The sequence below is a fragment of the Pleurodeles waltl genome, chromosome 1_1 (genome assembly GCF_031143425.1).
Source record: "Pleurodeles waltl isolate 20211129_DDA chromosome 1_1, aPleWal1.hap1.20221129, whole genome shotgun sequence".
Taxonomy (NCBI): Eukaryota; Metazoa; Chordata; class Amphibia; order Caudata; family Salamandridae; genus Pleurodeles; species Pleurodeles waltl.
The window spans coordinates 902,127,893-902,155,668 of NC_090436.1; the positions used below are offsets into that span (position 1 = coordinate 902,127,893).

The 27,776-nt window shown below is 46.5% G+C and overlaps 1 protein-coding gene across 1 annotated transcript in view; it reads left to right on the plus strand.

The window, feature by feature from the left end:
- The first annotated feature begins 591 nt into the window (after window positions 1-591).
- The window catches only part of LOC138303708 (protein prune homolog 2-like), a 1,166,077-nt gene continuing 1,138,892 nt past the window's right edge, over window positions 592-27,776 (plus strand). Inside the window, exon 1 of the mRNA XM_069243093.1 lies at window positions 592-776. The gene's annotated coding sequence lies outside the window, so the exon portion shown is untranslated. The remainder of the gene's footprint in view (window positions 777-27,776) is intronic.

Sequence of the window (27,776 nt, forward strand, 5' to 3'; positions counted from 1 at the left end):
GAATACAAATTATCACTCTATGTTTAATTTAAAAAAAAAAGCCAGGAGTCTATTTGCTGCACGTGAGTAGCAAGGGGTAAAGTCCCAACTGAAAAGAGAAAGAATGCAGCCTGGCACGTCGAGAAGGGCAGAAACATTAACTGTTCAAGGAAAGAAGCCTTGATTCTCCACCGAGCGCGCTTTCTTAATGCAGTGTGATCATCGGTAATTGGTTGTGCTTGTTCTCCATGTTCCGTATCAGGGACCACAGCCTATGCGTCCATTTAAAGCCTAGAGGTTATTTGGTATTTTTCGGGGCCTGGAAATGGGCTAGAGTGAACCAGTGTACTGGCAGCGACGCTTTAAGTAGCACAGCGGACTTAGTCACGGTCCAGGTGAAAGTGCTCCTCAGCAAGATGCTGGCGGAGAAGTTAGGACTTCTCCAGTCACTTGCTCATTGCAGCGACCCCGCCCCTTCTCCCGCTCGGCCAATGGCCGCAGTGCTGGGTCAGGGCTGCCTCGGCGTCCGGCAATGCCCGGCCTCTGCCGCAGCGAGCTCTGCACTACCCGGCGCGCCCGCGCTTGGGCGCTGTCCATGGTGTGCAGCGCCGGGAGACGCCCTGTGGCTGGCGCAGCACAGAGCAGCTGCTCAGGCGGGGCTCTGTCACCGTCTCCTGAACAGGGTCGCCGTGTGGGGCCGACAGCAGCAGAGGCACTGACAGAGAGCGTACACCGCCGCTCCCTTGCACCCCACCGGGAGCATGGAAGACTACCTGCGGCGTACGCGGGACACGCTGGTAAGAGCCCTCTCGAGGGTCCGATAAAATGCACGCTGCAGCTTTCACCGCCTCGTTGTCATTAGTGCCCAGGCGAGCAGGGCTGGGGACAGACCAGCATTGCTGGATGCGCCCAGAGCAGCACATGCTAGTAACTTTATTTCATCCTAGGGCACCATGCTGTATCTGCTCCTTCTACCCCAGTGTTACTTGTGCAAGGAAGCGCTCAGTCCCCTCCTATGTTCCATGAGCTGGGGCTGGGCCGGGCTGACCTAAAATAACTGTCAAAGTCGGGGCTGAAGAGTCATTGTTCAAATTGTGAAGTAGCGAGTTGAACACGTTTGCGCTTTATCTTGTATGTGTAACAAAAAAATGTGCAGTGAGCAGGGATTTCTTCCAAATCCCCCAAAGCATGTTTCATGCCTACCCTGTACAACCTTCACACACAACGGCCGCAGGGAAGGACTTCGGACAGATATTAAGAAGGCTACTGTAGGGGAATAGCTTGCCTCTGAAGATGTATAAACATTGGGACAGGTAAATCACTGCTAGAGCGCGCGGCCTCTTAAACCATTCGAATGCACCATTGCATGTAAGAAATATTTGCGTCAAAGTCTTGATTTCAAGTGTTGGTGCACTAAACTCGTTTTACGACGATAGTGTCTTGCACGTGCTCCGATTGATAATCTTTTTGTCGTTTTGTTCAGAGGTACCAGCGGCCTCCGCTGAGGTACAGCAGTTTCTCCGATCTCTCAGTCACTGTGCTTGCAACCCTTCTTCCCCGAAGATGCACTTATCACTGTTGCGGTATATTGGTTTTAGCTACAGGATTATATGTGCCCAGCTGAATAAAAGACTGCGCTATGCTGATTAGAATATTTATTTCCATCTAAAAGACACAGAAAGATTCCAATAGACATCTCACTAAGAAGTTACTCCGTGGCATATTAGCAAATGCCCGCAAACCCACGTGCTACCAACTGAATCCTGTTGCAACCATTTGTAATTGGGCTTTTAAATTATCAAGTTCAACAATACTTCCATTGTCCATCATAGTGATTGCGTTGATTTAAAAAACCTATAGTTTCACAACTGAGCAGGTAACTCGTGAAGCAGACACCCAAACAGAACCTCAGTGTGTCATGGGCCTCAGTGCATGGGCGGAAGGTGCCTCCCTGCCTGCTGTCTGAAGTATAAAATACAGCAGTAATCAGAGTTCAGTGGGCCCGTCAGGCCTCGGGCCCCGGTGACAATGCATCTGTTGCACTATTTGAAGCTACGTCCATTCCCCCTAATAAGTCGGTTGTTTGATTATCAGACTCCTGCAAAAATCCATTTAGTCTCACAGGTTAGATTTTGTCATTATACAAAAACACGACTTGGTACGCACATTGAGAACGTATCACAGTTGGTTAGGGATGTGCTGGGCACAGAACACTGGCGTAACAAGGGTGCCCTACGCCCTCAACCGCGCAAGTAAAATTGCCCCCTGGATGGGTGGAGAAAGAGTCAAACGTGACAGGGCACCGTAGCACTGCACCCCTTGCACTATTCTTAACTGCGTCCCTGGAACAGGGGCCTGTCTGTGAAAGGCACGTTTCTCAGTGGCGTACGCAGTATCTTCATTTCACTGTGCGACATTACCGAGTCTTCCTCTAGACTGCCAGCGCCTCATCGGTGTATATCAGCCCGCGGGAGCGGAAAATGCATTTTAGAAGACATATGCTGTGATCCTGTACCAGTCCAAAGTCACTCGCAGTTGTTTCTAGGAGAGGATGCTAGGGCAAGGGTTGTGATCGGTTAAACTTCAATCCCGGTAGCAGATATCGAACTCCACCTGCGGTGTGCTCACATGTGGAAGATTTCTGCTGTTTCAGTGCTGTGGCTTACTGAAACGTGAAATGTTCTGCATTACAAACAAGCATTCAATTTAGTGTGTACACTATATACGCACTCACAACAAACCCCATGTGTGAATGTGTTTTTGAGCCTAATGTAGTGGTAGTTTGGCCTAGGGAGAGCAGACCAGTTTGACTAAGAGTGCAGCATTGGGAAGGGAGACTCCACGGCTGGCTGTGATGATGACTAGTCCAAAGCACTGCATTGGCTAAAATGTAATTTAATTGGTGCATGCATTAGAGACAGTGTTAGAAATGGGGTCTCTAGCTGGCAATAGTTTGCCCCCTGTCCATGTAGGGACCCTTACTCTAGTCCGGGAAAGGCTGACACTCAGCTAACTCCTGCTTACACCCTTGGTAGCTTGGCACAAGCAGTCAGGCTTATCTCAGAGGCAACATGCAAAGTATTTGCACACACACACAGTAACAGAGTGAGAACACTACAAAAGTACTCCACACCAGTTTAGAAAAAAAAGCAATATTTAGATGAGGAAAACAAGACCAAAATGACAAAAATCCAACATACAAAAGTAAAGACACATTTTTCTGAAGATTAAATCTTAGTATAGTGCTTAGAAACACAATAGCTCCAACTGGGGCTAACACACCATCTTGATGGAGTCATCCCCAACAGTCTGATGCCACTCACTAGGCAGTGTGGGCCGGTAACAGAGTCATATGGACCCTAGGTATAGTACATTGGAAGACTAGAAGGAAGCAAAGACATTGCACCGAGTTGGGAAGGTGAGGCATCGCTGGCGCCGGTGCAGCTTCGGTTCTTTACTGACACTGGGGAGGTGAGGCATTGGTTCCTTACTGCTAGGCAGGGGAGATGATACATCCGTTGGCTCCTTACGGATGCAGGGAAGGTGACGTGACATTGGCAGCTAGGCATCAGTTCCATACGACACAGTGGGGTTGATGAATCCAGTAGGTCAAGATGCAAGTTGTCGACTTTGCGGTGTCGCTATCACACCATGGGGCCACCGGTGCTGCAGCAGAGTCGGAGCCGAGTGCCATGGATGTCGGTGACACGGAGTTCCAGATTCATGCTGTGGAGGGACTCTTAGGAGTTCCTGTGGCAGCGTCAAGCCTGCAGTGTCAGCTGTGGTTGTTGCACTCAGTGGGAACCATGGCTCTTGCACAGGCAGTGGTGTGGAGTCCAACAGAGGTGCCGGTTCCGAAGTTGCTCTGGAGCTGAAATGCTTGATTTCTTCTTGGTTACACCAGAACTCACTCCCAAGGGTCCAGGGACTGGATTTGGTACCACTTGGCAAGTCAGGGCTCTCAGCAAGAGAACCCAAGTGCTGGCAGATGCAGTTTTTGATGTCCCTGAGACAAGAGACAGGCTCAGTCCAAGCCCTTGGAGAACCTTTGGAAGCAGGATGTAGAAAGCAAAGTACAGTCCTTTCCCTTCTTGGACAGAAGCAGCAGGCCAACATAGCAAAGCAGCAGGCAGACTGGCAGTCCCTCCTACAGCATCCAGCTCTTCTTCCTGGCTGATTGTCCTCAGTCCAGAAGGATTCTAACTTTGTGGGGTCAGATGTCCATTACTTATACCACTTTCTGTCGTTGAAGTAGGCAAACTTCAAAGAGAAGTCTTTCAGGTCCTGAGCTCGCCCCCCACGACCGCAGCACCAACCTGCTGCCCTCTGCCTCTGTCCCACGAGCATGCTGCCGTTTGCGTGTTCGAGGCCCTCCTCCACCCGCAGGCATCCTCCTGCGCCTCATCCCTGGTGGCTAGTGGGCTCACTTGACCCGTGTGCCGCTTCCGCCGTCCTGTAAGTGTTTTTTTGGCTTTTTCGTTTTTTCCGTGCCTCGCCGCCGGCGCTTCTGCCCCCTTTGTGCCCCCCTGATTGCTGTCTCCCCGATCGTGTATTGTGCCATTATTGTATTTCTGATTGTATTTCTGATTGTATTTTCTCTTTGTAACTGCTTGTAGTTTTGCTCGTTTTCAGTGTTTTTTGCCCCTTGTGCGCTCCCCGTTCCCTGCCGCTGCCTCCCTGCGGCCCCGCCCCCCTCGTGCCCCCATTTGCCGCTCCCTCCCGCCTCCCGCCTCCCAGCTGCTCCTCCCTCCCCCCTCCCTTCTTAATGGCTGGCGCTGCGCGTCGCGAGTGAGCGAACTCTGACCTGTTTCAGGTCCTGAGCTCGCCCCCCACGACCGCAGCACCAACCTGCTGCCCTCTGCCTCTGTCCCACGAGCACGCTGCCGTTTGCGTGTTCGAGGCCCTCCTCCACCCGCAGGCATCCTCCTGCGCCTCATCCCTGGTGGCTAGTGGGCTCACTTGACCCGTGTACCGCTTCCGCCGTCCTGTAAGTGTTTTTTTGGCTTTTTCGTTTTTTCCGCGCCTCGCCGCCGGCGCTTCTGCCCCCTTTGTGCCCCCCTGATTGCTGTCTCCCCGATCGTGTATTGTGCCATTATTGTATTTCTGATTGTATTTCTGATTGTATTTTCTCTTTGTAACTGCTTGTAGTTTTGCTCATTTTCAGTGTTTTTTGCCCCTTGTGCGCTCCCCGTTCCCTGCCGCTGCCTCCCTGCGGCCCCGCCCCCCTCGCGCCCCCATTTGCCGCTCCCTCCCGCCTCCCGCCTCCCAGCTGCTCCTCCCTCCCCCCTGCCTTCTTAATGGCTGGCGCTGCGCGTCGCGAGTGAGTGAACTCTGACCTGTTTCAGGGCCTGAGCTCGCCCCCCACGACCGCAGCACCAACCTGCTGCCCTCTGCCTCTGTCCCACGAGCACGCTGCCGTTTGCGTGTTCGAGGCCCTCCTCCACCCGCAGGCATCCTCCTGCGCCTCATCCCTGGTGGCTAGTGGGCTCACTTGACCCGTGTGCCGCTTCCGCCGTCCTGTAAGTGTTTTTTTGGCTTTTTCGTTTTTTCCGCGCCTCGCCGCCGGCGCTTCTGCCCCCTTTGTGCCCCCCTGATTGCTGTCTCCCCGATCGTGTATTGTGCCATTATTGTATTTCTGATTGTATTTCTGATTGTATTTTCTCTTTGTAACTGCTTGTAGTTTTGCTCGTTTTCAGTGTTTTTTGCCCCTTGTGCGCTCCCCGTTCCCTGCCGCTGCCTCCCTGCGGCCCCGCCCCCCTCGCGCCCCCATTTGCCGCTCCCTCCCGCCTCCCAGCTGCTCCTCCCTCCCCCCTCCCTTCTTAATGGCTGGCGCTGCGCGTCGCGAGTGAGCGAACTCTGACCTGTTTCAGGTCCTGAGCTCGCCCCCCACGACCGCAGCACCAACCTGCTGCCCTCTGCCTCTGTCCCATGAGCACGCTGCCGTTTGCGTGTTCGAGGCCCTCCTCCACCCGCAGGCATACTCCTGCGCCTCATCCCTGGTGGCTAGTGGGCTCACTTGACCCGTGTGCCGCTTCCGCCATCCTGTAAGTGTTTTTTTGGCTTTTTCGTTTTTTCCGCGCCTCGCCGCCGGCGCTTCTGCCCCCTTTGTGCCCCCTGATTGCTGTCTCCCCGATCGTGTATTGTGCCATTATTGTATTTCTGATTGTATTTCTGATTGTATTTTCTCTTTGTAACTGCTTGTAGTTTTGCTCGTTTTCAGTGTTTTTTGCCCCTTGTGCGCTCCCCGTTCCCTGCCGCTGCCTCCCTGCGGCCCCGCCCCCCTCGCGCCCCCATTTGCCGCTCCCTCCCGCCTCCCGCCTCCCAGCTGCTCCTCCCTCCCCCCTCCCTTCTTAATGGCTGGCGCTGCGCGTCGCGAGTGAGCGAACTCTGACCTGTTTCAGGTCCTGAGCTCGCCCCCCATGACCGCAGCACCAACCTGCTGCCCTCTGCCTCTGTCCCACGAGCACGCTGCCGTTTGCGTGTTCGAGGCCCTCCTCCACCCGCAGGCATCCTCCTGCGCCTCATCCCTGGTGGCTAGTGGGCTCACTTGACCCGTGTACCGCTTCCGCCGTCCTGTAAGTTTTTTTTTGGCTTTTTCGTTTTTTCCGCGCCTCGCCGCCGGCGCTTCTGCCCCCTTTGTGCCCCCCTGATTGCTGTCTCCCCGATCGTGTATTGTGCCATTATTGTATTTCTGATTGTATTTCTGATTGTATTTTCTCTTTGTAACTGCTTGTAGTTTTGCTCATTTTCAGTGTTTTTTGCCCCTTGTGCGCTCCCCGTTCCCTGCCGCTGCCTCCCTGCGGCCCCCCCCCCCCTCGCGCCCCCATTTGCCGCTCCCTCCCGCCTCCCAGCTGCTCCTCCCTCCCCCCTCCCTCCCTTCTTAATGGCTGGCGCTGCGCGTCGCGAGTGAGCGAACTCTGACCTGTTTCAGGTCCTGAGCTCGCCCCCCGTACCTGCAACTTCTCCTGCATCAGAACGACCAATCCAACTACTGAAACATTCAACCCCAACCACCTGAACTGCATCCTCATCAACACCCGCTCCGCACGAAAACACGCCTTCGAGCTCTGGGATTTGCTCGACACCACTGCTCCTGACGTGGCTTTCCTGACCGAAACCTGGTGGAACGACTCCTCGTCTCCGGACATCGCCATCGCCATACCGGACGGCTACAAAATCACCAGAAGAGATCGAACCAACGGAATCGGCGGCGGAATAGCCATCGCTCACAAAGCTACCCTCAAAATCCACACCCACTCGGACGACACCCTCAGGACAGCCGAACACCTCCACTTCCAGATCCACACGGACCCCAACACGACCCTCAGAGGAACCCTCATTTACCGCCCTCCAGGACCAAGAGCCCCCTTCAGCGACACCATCGCCGACCTTGCAAGCACCCACGCCCTCGCCTCCCCGGATTACATCCTCCTGGGAGATCTGAACTACCATCTGGAAAATGCCAACGACGTCAACACCGCATCACTGACCTCCAACCTCCTCAACCTCGGACTCCGCCAGCTAGTCAACACGCCCACCCACATCGCCGGACACACCCTTGACCCCCTCTTCACCTCAAGCAACCACATTTCCTTCAGCCACACCTCCGAACTCCACTGGACCGACCATCACTGCATCCATTTCACCTATAAGAAAACCACAGAGCAACACCGCACCCAGCTACCTCCCCACCGCCGCTGGGGCAAAGTCACCCAAGACCAACTGACCAGCACCCTCATCAACAACCTTCCACCCGACGCAACCGACCCGAGCACAGCCGCCATCAACCTCCATCAATGGATCCTCGACTGCGCCAACACCCTTGCCCCTCTCAAGAAACCCACCGCCATCCAAGGAAAGAAAAAACCAGCCTGGTTCACAGACGATCTAACCACCTCCAAAAGCATCTGCCAGAAGCTCAAAAAGAAATGGATCCAAGAACGCACACCCGACAACCTCGCCGCCCTCAAAAACGCCAACCGCGAACACCACCAACGGATCCGCATCGCCAAGCGCGCCCACTTCACCGAACGCATCAACAACAACGCCCACGACTGCAAAGAACTCTTCGGCATCGTGAAGGAACTCTCCGATCCAAAAGCCAACTCCAACGACATCCCGCCCTCCCAGAAACTCTGCGACGATCTCTCCACCTTCTTCCACCAGAAAATCGCTACCATCCACGACAGCTTCAACACCGGTCCACGCCAGACCCCACCCCCGACGTCTCCTCCCGCAACTGCCGCCTCACCGCCTGGACCCACGTGGACGAGGCAGAAACCATAACAACCATGAACACCATCCACTCAGGCTCCCCCACGGACCCCTGCCCACATCATGTTTTCAACTCAGCCAACGCCACCATCGCCCCCGAACTCCGCAAGATCATCAACCTCTCCTTCACTTCTGCCACCTTCCCGGACAGCTGGAAACACGCAGAAATCCAACCCCTCCTCAAAAAACCCAAGGCCGACCCCAACGATCTCAAAAACTTCCGTCCGATCTCTCTCCTCCCTTTTCCAGCGAAAGTCATCGAGAAGATCGTCAACACTCAGCTCACCCACTTCCTCGAAGACAATTCCATCCTGGACCCCTCACAATCCGGATTCAGACGAAACCACAGCACTGAGACTGCTCTCCTCGCCGCCACAGATGACATCAGACATCAAATGGACAACGGCGAAACCTCAGCCCTCAACCTCCTCGACCTATCAGCCGCCTTTGACACCGTCTGCCACCGCACCCTACTGACCCGCCTCCAGGAAGCCGGCATCCAAGATAAAGCCCTCCACTGGATCTCATCCTTCCTCTCCGACAGAACGCAGAGAGTCCGTCTCTCCCCTTTCCGCTCCAAAGCCACCAACCTCATCTGCGGCATCCCCCAAGGATCCTCCCTCAGCCCTACGTTGTTCAACGTCTACATGGCCCCCCTCGCTCAACTGGCCCGCCAACATCATCTCAGCATCATCTCCTACGCCGACGACACCCAGCTCGTCCTCTCCCTGACCAAAGACCCGCTCACCGCCAAAACAAACCTCCACGAGGGACTAAAATCCATCGCCGATTGGATGAACAACAGTCGCCTGAAACTCAACTCCGACAAGACGGAAGTCCTCATCCTCGGGCGCACTCCCTCGGCCTGGAACGACTCATGGTGGCCCTCCGTCCTCGGACCCCCGCCCACCCCTGCCAGCCACGCAAGAAACCTCGGCTTCATCCTGGACTCCGACCTCACCATGTCCAAACAGGTCAGCGCCGTCTCCTCCTCCTGTTTCAACACCCTTCCAATGCTCCGCAGAATCTTCAAGTGGATTCCAACAGAAACCAGAAAGACGGTGACCCAAGCCCTCGTCAGCAGCAGACTTGACTACGGCAACGCACTCTACACAGGCATCCCAACCAAAGACATCAAACGACTCCAACGTATCCAAAATGCCTCCGCCCGACTGATCCTCGACATACCCCGCCGAAGTCACATCTCCCCTCACCTAAAGGAACTCCACTGGCTCCCGGTAGACAAGAGGATCACCTTTAAACTCCTGACCCACGCTCACAAGGCACTTCACAACACCGGACCCTCCTACCTCAACACCAGACTTAACTTCTACACTCCAACACGTCAACTCCGATCCGCCAACCTCGCCCTCGCCATCGTACCCCGAATCCAGCGCAAGACATCCGGCGGCAGATCCTTCTCCTTCCTCGCCGCCAAGACCTGGAACTCTCTCCCCACATCTCTTCGCCAGACCCAGGACCTCCTTGCATTCAGAAGGCTCCTCAAGACCTGGCTCTTCGACCGCTAAATCAGCAGCGCTCCCCCCCCCCCCCCTCAGCGCCTCGAAACCCTGACGGGTACATAGTGCGCTTTATAAATGCTATGATTGATTGATTGATTGATTGTAGTGCACAAGACTCTGCCTTTCCTGCCCTGGCCCCAGACGCACTCCAGGGGGTGGGAGACTGCTTTGTAGAAGGACAGGAACAGCTCTATTCATGTGCAAGTTTCTGCTCCTCCCACCACTCTAGCCCAGAAGACCCATCAGGATATGCAGTCACACCTCAGTTCCCTTTGTGCAACTGTCTAGAGTGAATTCACAAACAGCCCAACTGGTATCCTGACACAGGTGTGTATTCTACAGACAGGCAGAGGCACAGACTTGTTAAGCAAGAACATTCCCACTTCCTAAAAGTAGCATTTTCAAACTAACAATCTAAAAAGCAACTTCAACAAAATATGTATTTTTAAATTGTGAGTTCAGAGAACCCAGACTCCATATCTCTATCTGTTCTCATTGGTTCTTGCAATAGTGAAAACTGAATTTAGCAGTATTTCACTATCATGACATGTAAAACACACCAGTACATGTCCTACCTTCTAAATACACTGCACCATGGTTATTCATTCCCACCTCCTATGCGGATGACACACAGTTGAGTATCCCAGTTAACAAGAACTGGGAGGAAGTGGCGGATCGTTTTAACAACTGTATGCAGGCAGTTAGCAACTGGATGAGGACTAACTGGCTTAAACTGAACGTTGCCAAAACCGAAATTCTTTGTTTCGGGCTGGGCAACAAGCGATGGAATTCACGATGGTGGCCGACAGACTGTGGTACTCTCCCAATCCCTACTACCGCTAGTAAGAATTTAGGAATCATCTTTGACAATCGCCTATCTTTCAAAAGTCAGGTGAATCTCACTGTAAAAACGTGCCTATGGTTTTCAAAAATGTTAAGGAAAGTTTTTCCCTATCTTCAACACGAATGGAAAATCTCAGCTACCTTAGCTTTGGTTGTGTCCAAAATGGACTATTGTAATGCCCTTTTACTTAATCTGGACAAAGTTTCGCTGAATAAGCTACAACTGATCCAGAATCTGGCTGCTAGAGCTATCCTTAATCTTCCCCGCTTGGCCTCAGTCAGAGATAGCCTTAAACAACTACACTGGCTCACCGTGGCTCAGCGCATTACTTTTAAAACGCTGTGCTTGACTCACAAAGCTGTTCATGGCATCGGTCCTCAATATCTGATCACCAAGCTCTGTTGGTATAGACCCAAGAGACATCTTAGGTCATCCGAGGCCTACAGAATTCAGGTTCCTCTTACCAACAAAGTCAAATGGGATGATAAAGCCTTCACCGTGGCCACGGCAAAATGTTGGAACTTGCTTCCCCTGAATATTAGGAAAGAACCTAGTTTAGGTTTCAGGAAACTGATCAAAACCTGGCTCTTCCCACGCTAGTGATTGGCTTCGCTTTCCTTTCTTGTCGCCCTTTTCTTCGGTCTCTGCATCTCTCACCTTCTGTCAGTGCTTCACTGCTTTCTGAGCCGGAATGCGCTTTATAAATTTCACATACATACATACGTACATGGGGCTTCCTTGGAACTATCTTATGAATGATTTGCATGTAGCAGAAGGGAATGTTTGGGCCTGACAAGTGAGTGTACTTGCCAGGTCGAAATGGCAGTTTAAAACTGCACAAACAGGCTGGCAGGTCTGAGACATGTTTACAGGGCTACTTATGTGGGTGGCACAGTCAGTGCTGCATGCCCGCTAGTATATTTAGTTTACAGGCCCTGGGCACCCATTGCACTATACTGTGGACTTACTAGTAAATCAAATATGCCAATTGTGGATAATCCGAACACCCATACTATTTTAGTCCCTCACTGTCTTTTGTAACACATCCGGTACATTGATTTACACATGATTTATCATCAATATATAATGTGCACTGTGATGGGAAGCGCTCTGACACCCTGCTTAGGATAGAAGCCTTGCGCTTTAGCACTTGTCAGCAGTGGTAAACAGCCCAGAGTCCTAAAGCCAGCAAAAACAAAATTCAGCACAGGATCAAAAACAGGATTTCAGAAACTAAAATACAGGGGAATCCATTCCAAGAGCTGACAGGTCTAACAGCTGGTGTCACAGAGAGTGGGGGAGGAGGCGTTGAGGGGGCAGTGGTGGTGGTGAGGTGGAAGGGGAGGAGCTAAGGGCAGACTTGGAGTGCTACAACAGGAAAAATATAGCAAAGGCATCTGCTACATTTGAATGTCATTATTGTCAGAGCACAAATCCTAAAAAAGAGAAGTGGGGGACTAACCAAGTTAGTATGCAAGTGACATCATGGCACATGATATAACAGTGTGTCACATTACATGTGGCATCACAGGAAGTAGCATCACAACCAAAGACCTCACAGGAAGTAACAACACAAGAAGTGACATAGGATCCTAAGACCTCACATGTATGTTAAGCAGGTCTATCATGAGTACATTTGAGGGATTTAGAATTTTTTTTAAAATCAATTTTCGATCAAAGTTGTGCCAAAAAATTGATGCAACCCCCAGGCAAAATCTGGACCTCAATGTATACGTTTATTTTTTAAAACTCTGCCTCAAAGAAATTGTCAGAAAATTAAAATGTGGCGGTAAATCTGTTCTGCTTAATTGGTTGCAAAGTCTGCATTTTAAAATATCCTATGGGGTTAGTACACCTGCTGCATAGATGTTTCTGGGCCTAGTAAATCTCAGGGAATAATAATAATGATAAAATAACTCTGGAGATTAAGGAATTTGCCATAGAGATTTGTGTTTTGTCTAGTCCCAGTTTTAAATCAAGGTAGCATAGGGGAATAATATGTCTTCTGCAAAGCACATCATGTAGCATGCAGATGACAGATTTTTATTTTATTTTATGTAGATAAATAAGTGGGTTATTGTTTTAAACACAAAGATCCATTTGTTACTTGCAGTTCATAAATTGTAATCCTAATGCAGCACAGTAAACTATGAAGTACATGTGACTCCAACATCTTGTAACCCTCACTGTCTTTTGTAACACATCCGGTACATTGATTTACACATGATTTATCATCAATATATAATGTGCACTGTGATGGGAAGCGCTCTGACACCCTGCTTAGGATGGGTATCGCTATAAAAGAAATCAACCAAAGTAGCAGTAGTTAAATTGTTTTTGTGTAAATACTGGGGCAGACCAACACCTCTGACATTCTTAAAAGTGCATGCATATGTCCTAGCTACAGGGACTGAACAAAGTCACAAGCATGTCTCTCTTAAGTACTTGTGAAGTAATTTCAAGCTGTGTGCCTTTGTTTCTTCCCTTGCATTTGCATCGAAGTTTGAGGCTCCAGATATCTCCCAGAAAGAATACCAGAACTAAAGGAGGCCTCCTGGCACCTCGGCCTTTGTTTTGGGCTCAGCTGAAATTTAAAATAACAAAGCCTCCTTTCCCACTGCATGTTGCTGCTGGGAACGAAAGCAGGCAATGTGCAGGCGACGCTGAATGTGTCCTGGTGTTTGAAAATTACACCAGGACAAGTTCAGCATATTTCAATGGGGCCCAACTACTTCCCTGGACGGTGTCCCGCCTGTGAAAAGAGTGGGTACCTCACATGTACCTCTAACTTGCGCCCTGACGACTGTAGTTAGGAAAGTTTTTTTTATCAATTAACCATGTGATGCACGCATGCACGCTTTGGTGCTTTGACGTTTTGTAATTTTAATAGTACACAAATCAGCCAAAGTAAAGTGCATACATTACCCAGCGGGTGAATTCAAGTTAGCAAAGAAAATGCATGGAGGATGGGGGAACCCATCTTTTCATCTTTTGAGTTCTTGTGCACCCGTGATGCAAGTGGATTGCACCTTCACTAGCGTAGCAACAGATATGTATTTTTTTGCAGTCGTGTTACTTTAAACGCTACATCAGAAGCTGCAACAGGTTTGCCAGGGTGTTGTTTTGGAAGTACAGAAAGTGTAATGGCAGTAGGGATCTGGTAGCTACTGTAGCACCCGTAGCCCTGGAAGGGAGTTCAGAAACACATTGGAATCGTTTTTTTATGCAGCATTAGCTTTTTGTTCCAGTAAAGTGAACGGTTAATGGCAACTTTTAACATACCACTGAGGTTGACATATCTAAGCTTACAATATGTGGCTTCAAATTATCAATATAAGCCAACACACTTTGGGCACTCTTGGGATTGGGTGCTATGGAGGATAAAAGATTGAGGCACGTGAAAGGCACCGATGTCAAAATAGAACTTTAAAAAAAAAAAAAATGTTAAAAATGAGGCCCATTCGTACCTCTTGAGGAACTTCGTGCAGGCAGATTTGAAAGTAGGCTTAGAAAGCAAACCGTTACACATTTATTTTGGCATTGTGTGCACATAGAAGGCTCTGCATTTTAATGATCTCTTTTAAATAGCTCAATTTTATAATATAAATTAACATAATTTATACATAAATTTAAGAATATTGCACTATAATGTACAGCAGACCCACATATTTGCAAAAAGCGTCTCATGTTATCATTTTGTCCAACTGTTTCCCTCACGTAATCACTTAAAAGATTTTTGCTCATATTCTGCACTTGCTCGTTTAGTAAAAACAGAATCGTTTACAACCCATACATTTTTAGTGAGTTGTTACCCCTGACTAATCAATCAATCAGTTTTTTGTGAAGCCAGCTACTCACCCGTGAGGGCCTCAAGGCGCTGACGCGAGCGGAGGGGCTTCATCCTGACGAGCACTCAGTCAGAAAATTGTTCTGCCACTACAGTCTTCTACAGCAGAGGTGGTCTAAATGTTCTCTATTTGCCTTTTACTGTTACTGTATAAATACTTTGCACAACTTTGTCCATTTCCCATTATCCATTTACCCACTTGATGAAATGTTGTGTACTTTTGTGAAAATGCCACTCAAATCCTCCAGTGTGGCGCACACGACGAGCTTGCAACTAAAAAGATGTAGGACAGAAGTGCGTAGCACCTGCCTAATGTAAGCAATGTTTAAAGCAGACATTCTTCTAAAAGCACATTCCTTTTAAGGGTTTAAGTGGCTGTAGTCTGTCAGGTTTCAGATCGAGGACTATTTTAAGCCAAACATGCTCTGCAACCGTGGATGGAAAAGTTAATAATAACTTTTTAGCTTCATGTCAGATTTTGTTCGGAAAATAATTCAATTACTAGACAAAATTGAGAAATGTTTCTTTTTATCAGCCAGTACATAGGGAAGCAACACGAAAAAGAAGATGGCTGATGAATTTATGGAGCTGGGCTTTCTGGGGCCTTAAGGTGATGAGGCCTAACAACGTTATAGGAAATGCGGTCAACATGGGCAAGGGCATAAGCGAAGCTGTTCGTTTTTTAAAACATAATTGGAAACCCAGTTTCATTTCTATAGTAAAGGTGATTTCGATTGCAATCGATCTCTTTTTCATAATCATGTAAGCAAGATTCAGATTTATTAGTTGCACGATTACTTAAAATCATTGCAATCCTAAAGGGAAAAAAACCCTTACATATTGACAAAAGCCACAGCGATGAAGGAAAAAGCACACACATAAGTAGGTCATTAGATAAGGCAAGAATAAAACAGTTTTTGCATTAAAATCTAATGTCACGAAATAGGAGTCATTAATAGGCAGACAGGTTCCCCCACAACCTCTAAATTTCCCCATTTCAGGCTGCCCTAAAGCTCTTTCTGGTCCATTATGGTGGTTGGCGAGTCAATTTTCTCTTCAGTTAGAGGTTAATCATTTATGAAAGTTCTATCCGTCAACACTCTCTTGTAGTTACAGATGAGACAGCAGTGCTACTGTAGCTTTAATACATTTCACAAAGTGGACTGCCACTTGTGCTGATTCTCCTCTCAGACAGACCTCTAAAACTTCTCAGCAGGCGGGACGTTTAAAATGCGCCAGAACGGTCAGAGCCAGAACTTCCTGACCAGGATCAGCTCCTCCCAGGTGCAGAGCACATGGGTCAGTGATTCTTCTCCCTTGGCATAGAGGATGCATTTCCTATTCTCCTCTTCTGAGTACCTCGACCCATAGGAATAGGCCTTCAGAGGGACTTTTTCAAAGGGCAAAATCATTAGTTGTCGTTTCATAGCTAAGTTGATGGGCAAGGAGAGGTAGGATGGCAGAGACACTGGCTCATACAGCATCCGTGCCAGACCACCGTGCCCCAGTTTTTCACTGCTTGTGAATCTTGGTCTGCAGAAATCAACCTAGCCTCTTTGATCAACAGTTTGGCTGCATCGGGTACCAGAAGCCCTCTTGTCCAGATTGAACATGCTTCTAAATCCTCCAAAGTCCGATGAGAAACTTGGGCTAGCTTGTTGTTAGGGTTCCTATTCATTTCTAGATAGAATTTTTTAATTTGCCTTCCTGAGCCTGCTTGGCTTTTAGGCTATAACCTAGAAACTTGGTTTAAGTAGCCATTGCTGCAAGGTTAGCCAAAACTCTAGCCAGATTTGAGCGTGTGCAAGGCAATTTGGGAGCAAAAATACTCTGGTAACTGTGCTCTGTCCAGCCAGTTGGCCATTCTATTTCTAAATGTCAATGCCCCATGGGCCAACATGAGGAGAAATTTACATCCTATTACCCCCAGAAGCGGCGATAGAATTGGAGTGTTCGTTGATTTTTTTCACTTTGGAGAAGGTCCCTTCTAGGGAGCTAGCTACCCCCTGTTGAGCAGTGATGCATCCTGCTAAGCCACCTTCCAGGTCCAGCCAGATTCCCAAGTATTTATAAGTGGTCACCACCTTAATGGCCTTTCCCTAGATGAATCATGACCTTTTTTGGCCAGTTTCTGGGAGGTTATCATCACCTTTGTTTTGATTGTGTCCACTTGCAGGCAGCTGGCCTTACAATAGTCAGTTAACACTGTTAAGAGTCTCTGGCGGCCAATGGGTGTTTGATCTAGAAGAACTGTGTTGTCTGCATATTGGAGTGATTGAATTTCGAGGCTGGCCATTTGGGGTGGGAATGCCCTCACCAATGTCAGGTGGCCTAAAAGGTCAGTCAGATACAGATTAAATATAAGGGGTGCCAGTATGCAGCCTTGCTTCAAACCTTTGTTTGTCTGGATTTTGTATATGGTGGCCCATCCAGTGCGGACTGTTATTTTTACCTGGGTATCCAAATAGAAGTGATGATTACTTTTGGTAAATTCTGAGGGATGCTATGTTTTGCCCAAAGTTTTGGCCTTGATACGTTGTAAAGCACAGTCTGGAAGTTGATAAACCCTACTTCGTTGTTATTGTGTTTTCAATTAAATGAGAGATGCAAATTAGGTTGTCTTCAATGTAACAGCCCTTTTGGAAGCCTGTTTCAGATAGAGGGATCAGCTTCCTTTCTTCAGTCCATGCCTGAAGCTCTTGGTTTAATATGCTAGCATAGCACTTCTCTTCGATATCCAGTAGTGCGATCAATCGGTAATTCCCCAGGCACGATCGTGAGCTTTTTTTGTGAATCAGCCCTAGAAGTGCATCCTTCCATGTCTCCAGAATGCTTCCCCTTATCACCACTCCTGAAACAGAAGTGCCATCACTGTGGCCCATCGAGATGGGGTCCACTTGTATTCTGTGGCAGGGATGCCACTTGGGTCCGGCGCACCGCCCACTCGCATTGATTTGATGGCAGACACTACTTACATTGACGTTATTAGTGGTATGTTCCCACAGGCTGATGCTAGCAGAATGTCTTCACAGTCTGGATCAGGTTGCATCATGAGGCAGTCGGGGTTCTTTGCTGGCATCCTTGGCAGACTGATCCACTGTAAGGTCCACGTAAAAATCCTTGATATTGGATTCCCATTCCCCAGGAGATATGTTGGTATCGGTCGCCAAGTGGTTCAGTTTGAAGCATTTGTTGGTCCATAGCCAAAATTATCTCTGGTCCCTGGATTTTATGACCTCATAGGAGTTAATCAACCTCTTAGCTTTTTCATCTCTACTTTGGGTAGGGAGGGCTTTTCTGTATTCTAGGCGGATGGTTGCGATCAGGATCCGCAACCCTTTATTTCCCCCCCATCTCTGTTGAGCTCCCTCAGGGCTTTGTTTAGGCTGTTTTAGGGTCGTTATTTGATGTTTCGTGTCTGCTACTAAGCTGGGATGTGCAGATGACTTGCCATTTTCTATCACACACGAAGTGTTCAGATATTTTCTCAGGTGGTTTGGCCGAGCACTTCCAGAAATTCGCAGTAATAGTTTCACTGCTTGCTATCTGGGTCATGTCCAAGAAAGGATCCACAATTTCCTGTTGCTTCTCTTGGTTCACCTTGGACCACTTATTTTTCTTGACAGGCCCCTGATGTGTGTGGGTGCCAAGGAGACTTATTTTGGGATGGGTGGACCATAAGGCTCGAACTTCACAGCTGAGAATGGCGTGGTCGGTGGCCAAGGAAGGGATCACAACAAACTTAGTGATGTCTCGTAAATAAGCCACCGACACCCAGATGTAGTCCAGGGTAGCCATTATGAAACAGGAGATATGTGTATAAGCTGCAGGTGAGTCTGTGCTGAATCTCCTATTTAATAAGCGCAGGGCTAGTTGGTTTAGAAAAGAGGCCAAAACAACTCCCAGTTTATTAGTTCTTTGGGGCTGCCCATTAATCATGGGTATGGCACATATTTGATCATCCAGGGCCACAAATGGGGAGTTCAACCTTATAAGCATCAGGTTAGCATTGAAACCACCCTTCACAACCCACATGTAATCTGGGTAAGAGGCCAGTAGATCTTTCAGAGTGGGTAGTAGTGTGGCCAATGTTGTCCCCTTCTTACTTTTGCTGGGTGAAGATAGATACACCCTGAGATGATGGTTGTGAGTCCAGTTATAACATTGTCGGTCTTAGCCAGCAACAGTTTTATAAAGATGCTGCCACCATTTCCTTTGCAGAGCATCGCAGTGATTGCCACCAAATCATTCTTTACGTAAAATGACAACCATCTGTTGGCATGCTCCCCTGACCGTGAGGCTGCAGCTGATGATTCATAGGATGTGAAATCAGTTCAGGGTGATGAATGGAGAGCCCAGGTTTCCTGCAAGGCAATAAGAATCCATTTTGTAATTTCGCTTATAGCTGCTGCCTTGGTTTCACAGTCTGTTAGGCCTCATATATGCCATTAACTGGTTTTCAAATTAGGACTTGTTTCTCAGTTGGAATTTGCCAATGGATGTTTGCTAGGGTCAGGAGCTGAGGACGTTTTGGAGTCACGCCCAATCTGGGAATCTCTGTACTTGCATAATGCACTGACGCGCACCCCCAATTTTGTTTGCTATTATTAATAGAGTTTCTTCCATGCTTGCAGGGGGTCTAATTCTTTTTTTGTTGCCCCTTAAAATAGAACTGGTCAGGAGCCTTGGCTTGTTATTCTTTCCTTCCTCCATCACTGGGCTTCATTTGGGCCAGCGTGTTTCTTTAGTAAGAAGAGTGTGTATTTAAATGGGGCCACTTCTATGACTTGTATTCCCTAGGTATCTACATTTGTTTTGTTTCTTCTTAGGGCGCTTATCGGAGCAGGGTTGGTGAAGGTTATTTCAGTACGCATGTTTTCATCCCCAAAATATGTGGGGACAATGGCCACTCCATTGATATTGGTAAAAGTGATATTTTCCAGTTCTGGTATATGAGCACAAAGCTTCATGATGTTCTCTCTATTGAGAATGTCCCACTTTCCTTGTGAGGCATACATGATCTTAAGGTCGTGGGGACTCACTATTGCCTGGTCATTGCATTGCACAGCTGATTTGGGGGTGGGGCTGATTGCTCCCTCAGTGTGATCCCAATCTAGGGGGGCCTGCCGATATTCTGCAGTAATAGCTCATTGCGACCACCTTGTGGGCCCAGCATCATAGGGTTGCTCCAAGGCAGTGATGTAATGCCGGGGTGTTACCCTAACTTTGTTTCCCCCGTGGGATGTTGGCCGATTGCTTTTATGTCACTCATGTCAGCTTGGTTATCATTTATTTGCATCCCTGTTGTGCTGTTTTTGGGTACAGTTGGTGTGTTATGACCATGCATATTTTTTGTGACGTATGTTTGGTTTGGGGGGGTGCTTCCTATTTTTTTAGAAGCTCCTAGCATTTCGTTTTATTTCACGTTGAGGGCATATATTTTAGGGGTGTCTGCTTCCTTATTGTCTTTATTTTTTTTGTAGTTGGAATTGGCAAAACTACTTAAAATTGTTGCGCAACTGTCTGTGTTTCCCTTTGGGTCCTTGTTATCAGTATGGAGCCAGTGCTGAAGATTTGCGTCTCTAGTTTTACTTCTTTTATTCAGCTTTTTCAGTCTTTTCTTGTTTTTCCTTTATAAGGGCATGTTTCCCCCGTCTTAGGGAATTGGTGCCACTGCTTGGGGCTTTAGGATCCGAAAAGGAGTGCTCTCGTCCTTTTTTATGATCCTGGAGCTGCTCCCTCAGGGCCAAGCCGGTGGCTGTTGAGTTTAACAACTGGTTTGTTCAGGTGAGGTTTGCTTGGCCATTGGTAGGTCCAGTAGATTTCAGCCTTTCGGCCTCCCAAGTTGGTCTTGGTGAGGTCAACACATTTTCCACATCAGAGGTATTAAAGGTTTGTTGTGGGGAGGAGTCATTCTTGACCGCTGGGCCCCTCGTTTCTTTCTTCAAGTCCTTGATCAAAGAACTCCTTATTCCAAGTAATGATTCTAGTTTCCTTATAATTGGACTGCAGTGACAGGAGTCCTTGCCTTTGGGTCAGTTGTACTGATTCTTGCGCTGAAGTTATTAGTTTATTCAAGCAGTCCAACTTACTGTCAATTCTTGTGATTAGGGATGCCACTGATTGTAATATATTTATTTGGACATCAAGTTTATTGGCATGAAGAACTGCTACGCTGGCCATCGAGTTCAGTGCCTTGTTGATGTTTATTAAAGTGTCAGAAAATAAGGGAGGGGGAGGCAGTCTTCCTCCCCATCATATTTCATTTTGTAAGTTTCATCTTGTTGATAGATAAAGCATGAACTGGAGAAACTTGAGCACCAACTGGCCAGTGAGCATCTTTTGCCCTGTTCCCTACTTCAGATGTTATCGGTCACAGTGTTTTCCACTGTGGTGTCTGCTGGAAAAGGTAAGCCCTGGGATGTACCTGGGCCTGCCTCTGATCCAGCCGGTTCCAGTCCCTGAGCTGAGAGGCTTAATTTGTGATTGCAAAGTCCTTGTGCTTGGCTTGCCCTGATGGTGTCCACTTGCGTGCCCAAACAAGACTACTTGAAAACCTTGGTTACTTTCCTGGTTGCTTTTCTGGACACGGCGTGCTGCTACACCTCACCTTTAGTATATAGCCTTGCTTAGTCCAAGAGAGGGAGGGGCGCGAGCGTGCGCACGTGCCAGTATTTAGATGGTCCTTCTGCCTTTCGCCCTGTAATCTTGGGCCAGATGTAGGAAAATCCTGAATTGCGGCTTGCAAATTGCGAGTCTGAGCGACATGCAATTTGCGAGTCGCAATTCAGGATGCAGGATTGTGTCCCTGACTCCATCTGCGACTCGCAAGGGGGTCGCAAAGGCCCACCTCATTAATATTAATGAGGTGGGTCGCAATTTGCGACCCCCTTGCGACTCGCAGCACTCACAGGGATGGTGGCCTGTTGGAGACAGCAGACCACGATGTCTGTGACTGCTTTTAAATAAAGCAGTTTTTTTTTTTTGTAATGCAGCCCGTTTTCCTTAAAGGAAAGCGAGATGCATTACAAAATGAAAAAATGAAAAAATGAACAAATGAAAAAATGAAAAAATGAAACGTCTCAGTTTCATTTTTTCAGAGCAGTTTCCATAGGACCACTGCCTGCTCGAAAAAATGTTTTCCAGGTCATTCACGAAGGGGAAGGGGTCCCACGGGGACCCCTTCCCTTTTGTGAATGGGTTACCACCAGTGTGACACTGGTGGTAACTGCGATTGCTTTATGACCACGTTTGCAGTCACAAAGCAATTCTGCATTGCGCTGCGACTCGCAAATAGGAAGGGGAACACCCCTTCTTATTTGCGACTCTCAGTCCCGTTTTGCAAGTCGGTAACCAGGTAACCGACTCGCAAAACAGGAATAGGGCATTGCGATGTGGGTTTTGAACAGTGCAAACAGCGGAAATCGCTGTTTGCGACGCGTAAAACCGTTGCTACATCTGGCCCCTTGTGTCTGGATGCCTTGGGTAGATCTTAGGAGGCCAAAGAGCTTACTCGTTTTTTAATCAGTCTGAGTGATGAAAAGACTATTGGTAGTTAAGAGTCAAGAGACTCTAAGCACACTGAGTTCTCCCTGGACTGCTATTGGGGCTCCAAGGGCACATAGGGCATGGTGGGGTAAGAGCACTCAGGATGCAAGCCGTACCCTAGGCTAGTAGGACTGCTTCTGCAAACCTGGGTCTAAACTATATACAGGGCCTAAGCCTGTATCCCAGCTAGCTGCGATTTCAGGTGCCACCTTGCTCCCTGGCTCTCTACAGTGCTCCTTGACTGCCTTAGGTATTAGGGCTCCCTTGCATGCCCTCCCAGGGTGCGTGTTGGTTGACTGCGCCACTACGTGGCCCCTTTATGTCTCCTCCTGTTCCATCTTGCATGGGCCCGCTTTGTTTAGCCTGTTTTTAATCTGTTTTTAGCCTGTTTTGTCTTGTTTGACCAGTTTTCAGCATTACTGTTAGTGCTTGAGCATTTGGTTGCGCCGCTCAAGCAAGCCGCAGGGCAGGAGAGCCGAAGAGCAGGCACATCGGCAAAGAGACCACACTTTGGAGGGATGTGGTAAGCTTGCTTGTTTCAAAGGTTGCTGATGGCAGTTGCAGGGAGTGCTGGGTACAAGGTGTTGCAATAGTTGCCGGATATAATGAATACAAGGTGCAGAGCGGTGAAGTAATGACAAGCAGGGAAGGCACCTGCATAGTATGAGGCTATAGGGCTATGGGTCACTGCAGTGAATTGTAATTAGCTGGGGGGAGGGAATGGTAAGCATTTGTTTAGATGGAGCACAAGTGGGATTGATCGCGATGCACCCACTCTCACTGTAGCCCATAGCCTGCCACAAGCTCTTCCTGCATCAGGAAGAACCCCACTCACCAATGTCCCAGGCAGCTACTGCCACCATTGCCGCTGCACTCCTGGCCTGGCCCCCGGCCCTACCCTAGACCTCAATCCGCAACCTGCATCTCCGCACCTTGTGGTCTTACTCAGCCACACTCAGCATCCCTTGCAGCATTCCTTGCTGCACCCCACAACAGCAGCAGCTGCGTCTCAGCAATGTCTCAGCAACTCCTGCAACGTCCCTCTCATGAATGCATTTAAACATTAGTTAACTCACCCATAGGTGTGGCATGGAAGCAAGAAGCTCAGAGATTGACATTTCAATTCAGAAGTACAGCGCATAAACCATATATGAAGACTAAACAATGTATATTTTTATTTTCTAGGTTGGTGTTCTGTCATGATATACTAATGGCATATCTTCTAATAATATAATCAACTTTGCCTGTGACAGAGGGCAATATCATTTAAATCACATTTATTCATGGACCATCCATTCTTTCTCTGGAATTATTTTGCACGTGTATTTCATAGGAAAATTGGAGCATTAGTCCTTCTCCATTGCTAGATTTTCTGCAGAGTTTGTGTCTTAGCACTTTTTCTTAGTGTACACTGCAAGCGGACTTCTTCTGTATCAACAGTGGTTTATTAATGCCCAACAGCTCTCTATGTAGCTTCTTCTTCTTTTCCGGCTGATAGAAGATCTGTCAATATATTTATTTCATTTAATTTTAATTATGTTAAGCTCTATACATTTTTTCTGTATTTCTAAGTGTTTTGTGTTGTGTGACTTGTGCTACACAATTACTCTTGTTTTAGCTGTGTGATTGCGAGAGAACACAATATTGTATATTGCAATCACCAATTGTACAAGACACGCAGAATAGTCATTGGGTTCTGGAATTGTTTCCTCTGTGGTTGCTAGTATTATGGAAGACCACGCATCAAATATGTTCATTACTCCAGGTTTAATTTCCAATGTTCGATTCAGTAAGGCCCAAGAATGTCATCTAGATAAGGAATATTAAAGTCAAAAGAAAGTGTGTGGTGATTACTTAATTGTTCAATTGTCACTTCCTAGGTATCAATATTATTCAACAATTCGAAATGAATACAGAAATAATCTTAAATATTATTAGTGCCAATTCATGTATTTATTGAGCACAAGACTATCCCATTTAACTCTGCATTCATAAAGAAATATCAAGGCTATGAAGTCAATCAAGTAACTTAATTAGCTGGCTAGGATTTTTTTATTGCTGAGAATTGTACACAATATAGATGTATAATGTGTGAACTGCATCCCCAAACACTCAGCATTAGCGTACAAAATGTGCGTTCAGATCCCCCACTATTATTATGGAAATATTAGCATTCCTCTCTGTTATATTATTTATTAATTACGTACATTCAAGGAACAGATGATCAGCGTAATTATCAAAAGAATTTATACATTCATTATTTAGAGCTCTTTAGTGCAACTGAAATAACATTTTACTTGTATTCCCAATGCATTGGGGTGATTTATTTTTCAGACTTTTAACTATCCATTTACACTGACCTTACAATAGAATCTCAAGACTGCGTTTACTTTGAGCACAATGGACTCTGTGTGCAGGTTGGATGACAACAGAATATTTTGACATTTTGAGATCTATTCACATCCAGATGGAGAACTTGAGCATCTAAAAACCCGAGTCATCTAACGATGAGAGATGTGAGTTCAGTATAGCAATGTAAAAGCTGAATAAGCGAAGCCTTGGGATAACATTAATCCGATGTCTCTTACTTTGACAGTTAGATTGGATTATGGAGGGCAACCATTTCGAAGCACCACCTTGGAAATGGATGTAATTGATACACTGGTATTTTTTGTAATTTTATGTACTGTTTTATTCCGTTGGTTAGTCAGACAGGCAGCTGATGTGCTCATTTTACTAGATCTTGTGAAATTCTGTTATTACCATTGGTCTGAGGAGATTTGAAGCATGTCTAGCTGCTACCTGGACCAGGTTACATTCATAGCTGTCAACAATATCCCACATGGGTTTAGAAAACGTAGCAGTCATTAAGGGAAGAATATTTATGTCACATGCTCTAATTAGATTCCCCATATCTTTCAACAACAGGCAGGCATAGATTATATCAATATTAAACACAGCTTTCGATGAAACTTTGTGCGTGCCCATGTTGCTAGGTAATCTCAACAGTGACATATGTTTAGAGTTTTAAACCATTAGATAAGATGCACACTGGAAGAATAAAACATGAATGTTATTGTAAAATCATGTTTGTCTGGAATTAAATCTAAGTGAGATAGTAAAAATGTATCACAACCTACAGCATCACATTCACTCTGCTGTTTACTCTAATCTGCTGGTACATTAAGTGATCGTTTTAAATTTAAATACAACGTAATTAATACAACGTAATTTCTTGATATGCACTATTTACAGCATAACACCCTCTTGTCAATTATTTATGTGGTCGTTTGTCATTTATTATTTACTAAATGGCACCACTTCTGCTTTGTTTTTATTTAATGTTTCTGACTTGTATTCACGGGTCACCATTTTCTAAAACAGGAAATAGTAAGATCTTCATAACCTTTTTTTATTTACATTGTACCTACCTTATTGATTTTGATGAATGAGCCATACACTCACTGTTGGTTGGGGTCACATAAAGTTTGTTTCCCAGTAACATAGTTCTTTAAAGGTTGAACAACAGTGGCTGCCCAGAGAGGAGTTCTTCAGTATAGATATGCTTTTATCTTTTTAGGGGCAGGTTTTACCAATTTTTTTTTTTCTCAGATTAATTCTTCGACCATTTCTCAATGTTTTGCATTGGAATGTTCTTCCCATTCACCTCCTTCCATAACCGTAAGGGATAGTCTCTTTTGTACCCAAGTGCAGGGTGTGCAAAGATCTGTTGTTCTTATCTTCCATAATTTGTTCCAAGTTTTGTGTCCACCACTAAAGCAACTGAAATTATTGTTTTTATACGCATAATGTGTTCAGTGCTGGGAAGGGACTTCTATAGTAACTCCACAACTGATGTCAGTGTTGGCATTTACATCATTATATTTGTCATTGGTCTTCTACCAGAATATTGTGATTGAAATATTGATCTGCAGCTGTATCATGACAATTATTTGAACTCCAAAATATTGCCAGGTTGGAGTTAATAATCATAAATCTACACTTACTGTGACATTATTTTGGTAGTCGAAATTATACTCATGAGTTATCTACAAGTTATTTCGATTGTGATGTTGCAACGCACAAACGAGAGACTACAGGAAAGTATTCAACTTTATTGATAAAGTTGCGATAACCTGGGAAGGAACACTTTTATACCATAACTGATTTAATTACATTTCATAGAAAATTCTGTGCCTCCATTAGAGATTTATACGCAACCACCTGGATAGATCTTAATTCTCTCTGCAGAGCAATAACTTTCCATTCTTTATTTCCTATTCTCGACATAAGTGAGGCCAGGAACAGTATAATCCACCAACAAAGTGCTGATGAAAGAAGGGGTTGGCTTTGGTCTCCCACCACATAACATTTCAACGAACCAGCTGTCAAAGGTTCACTGCACGAGTCAAGTATACCTATTTTCATAACTCTTAAGCCCCATAGAGCCAACGTCGTCAATAGTAATCACTTTGGGAGATCTCTTCTTTAGGAAGCTCTGCTTTTTTTCTGAAGATGCCCAGGAACCGGAGAAATACTGGTAAGGCTTAGATGAACGTCTACGAGGTAAATGTTTATAGAAGATCTAGAGGGTAGAATTACACTGCCCTTCTTTTTCTCGGCCCCTCAACACACATGGATTCTGGTATGGCAATATTACTTTGGTGTTCCACAGTCTTATCTACTGTCCCTGAATGTCTTTTCATATAAGAGAGGTCCAAAAATTCCCTTCCTTTTTAAATGCAGCGTAGGAATTTCTTAAATATATATGTGGGAACTCAATTAAGAGGTATGGACCATAAGCCCCTTCTAAGGAAAATACTTCAAAACAAACAATAGCTGAGAACCCACATAGTAGAATGGTGAGAAATTATAATCCATATAATAATTGGAAAATAAGATGCTTTGGGATGCCCTCATAAATGAATGATTGATATTTTTTCAACACATATTTTTCTCTACGCTGTCATCACTATATGGTTTTTTGAATGGATCTATGCATCTTTGATTAAAGACTGTAATTTTGGACACACTATGAAGATCCTTTGCCAACTTATTTTCCAGTTATTATATGGATTATAATTTCTCTCCATTCTACTATGTGGGTTCTCAGCTCTTGTTTGTTTTGATGTCCCTGAATGTCGTTTGCAAATCTTTTGTTTTGCCTGCCCTGAATATAATTTGTTGACAGCTGCACTTTCCCCCTGCAAATGGTTGATTATATATGTTTTGCTTTCACAAATGACCGTGCTGACAAAAATCCTTGGAATGCACTTCTTAGTCCAAAGAAGACATTTACTAATATTTCACCACAAGGTTCTTAAAAAGGAGGTTGACAGGTTGAAAGCACGCATTTAAAAATAGTCACAGCAATGAAAGGAAAATATACCAAAATGATTCTTAACTGCAATGTACACAACATATATATATAGTTATGATAATATCATGCAAAGCAAATAATGAAGTAAAAATTCATCACCATAGGGCTTGTCAAGCTCTTCATCTTTCTCATGCCAGCAAGAAGATGACCCTGTTCAACAGCGAGAAAGAGATCTCCACCCTAACGGGACAGGTGTCAGGCATTTGACGTCTAATCCTGACCGAGGTCTCGGAATTCACCGCTACTGAGTAGGGCCATCTTTTTATATCTTAAAGAACCGGACAAGGGCTTTCTTGAAAAACCCTTCATATAAAAAAGAAATATTAAAAAATGTTGGGTAGTTTAGGTCAGAGTTGAAAGAAACTGGTTGGAACTTTCCAG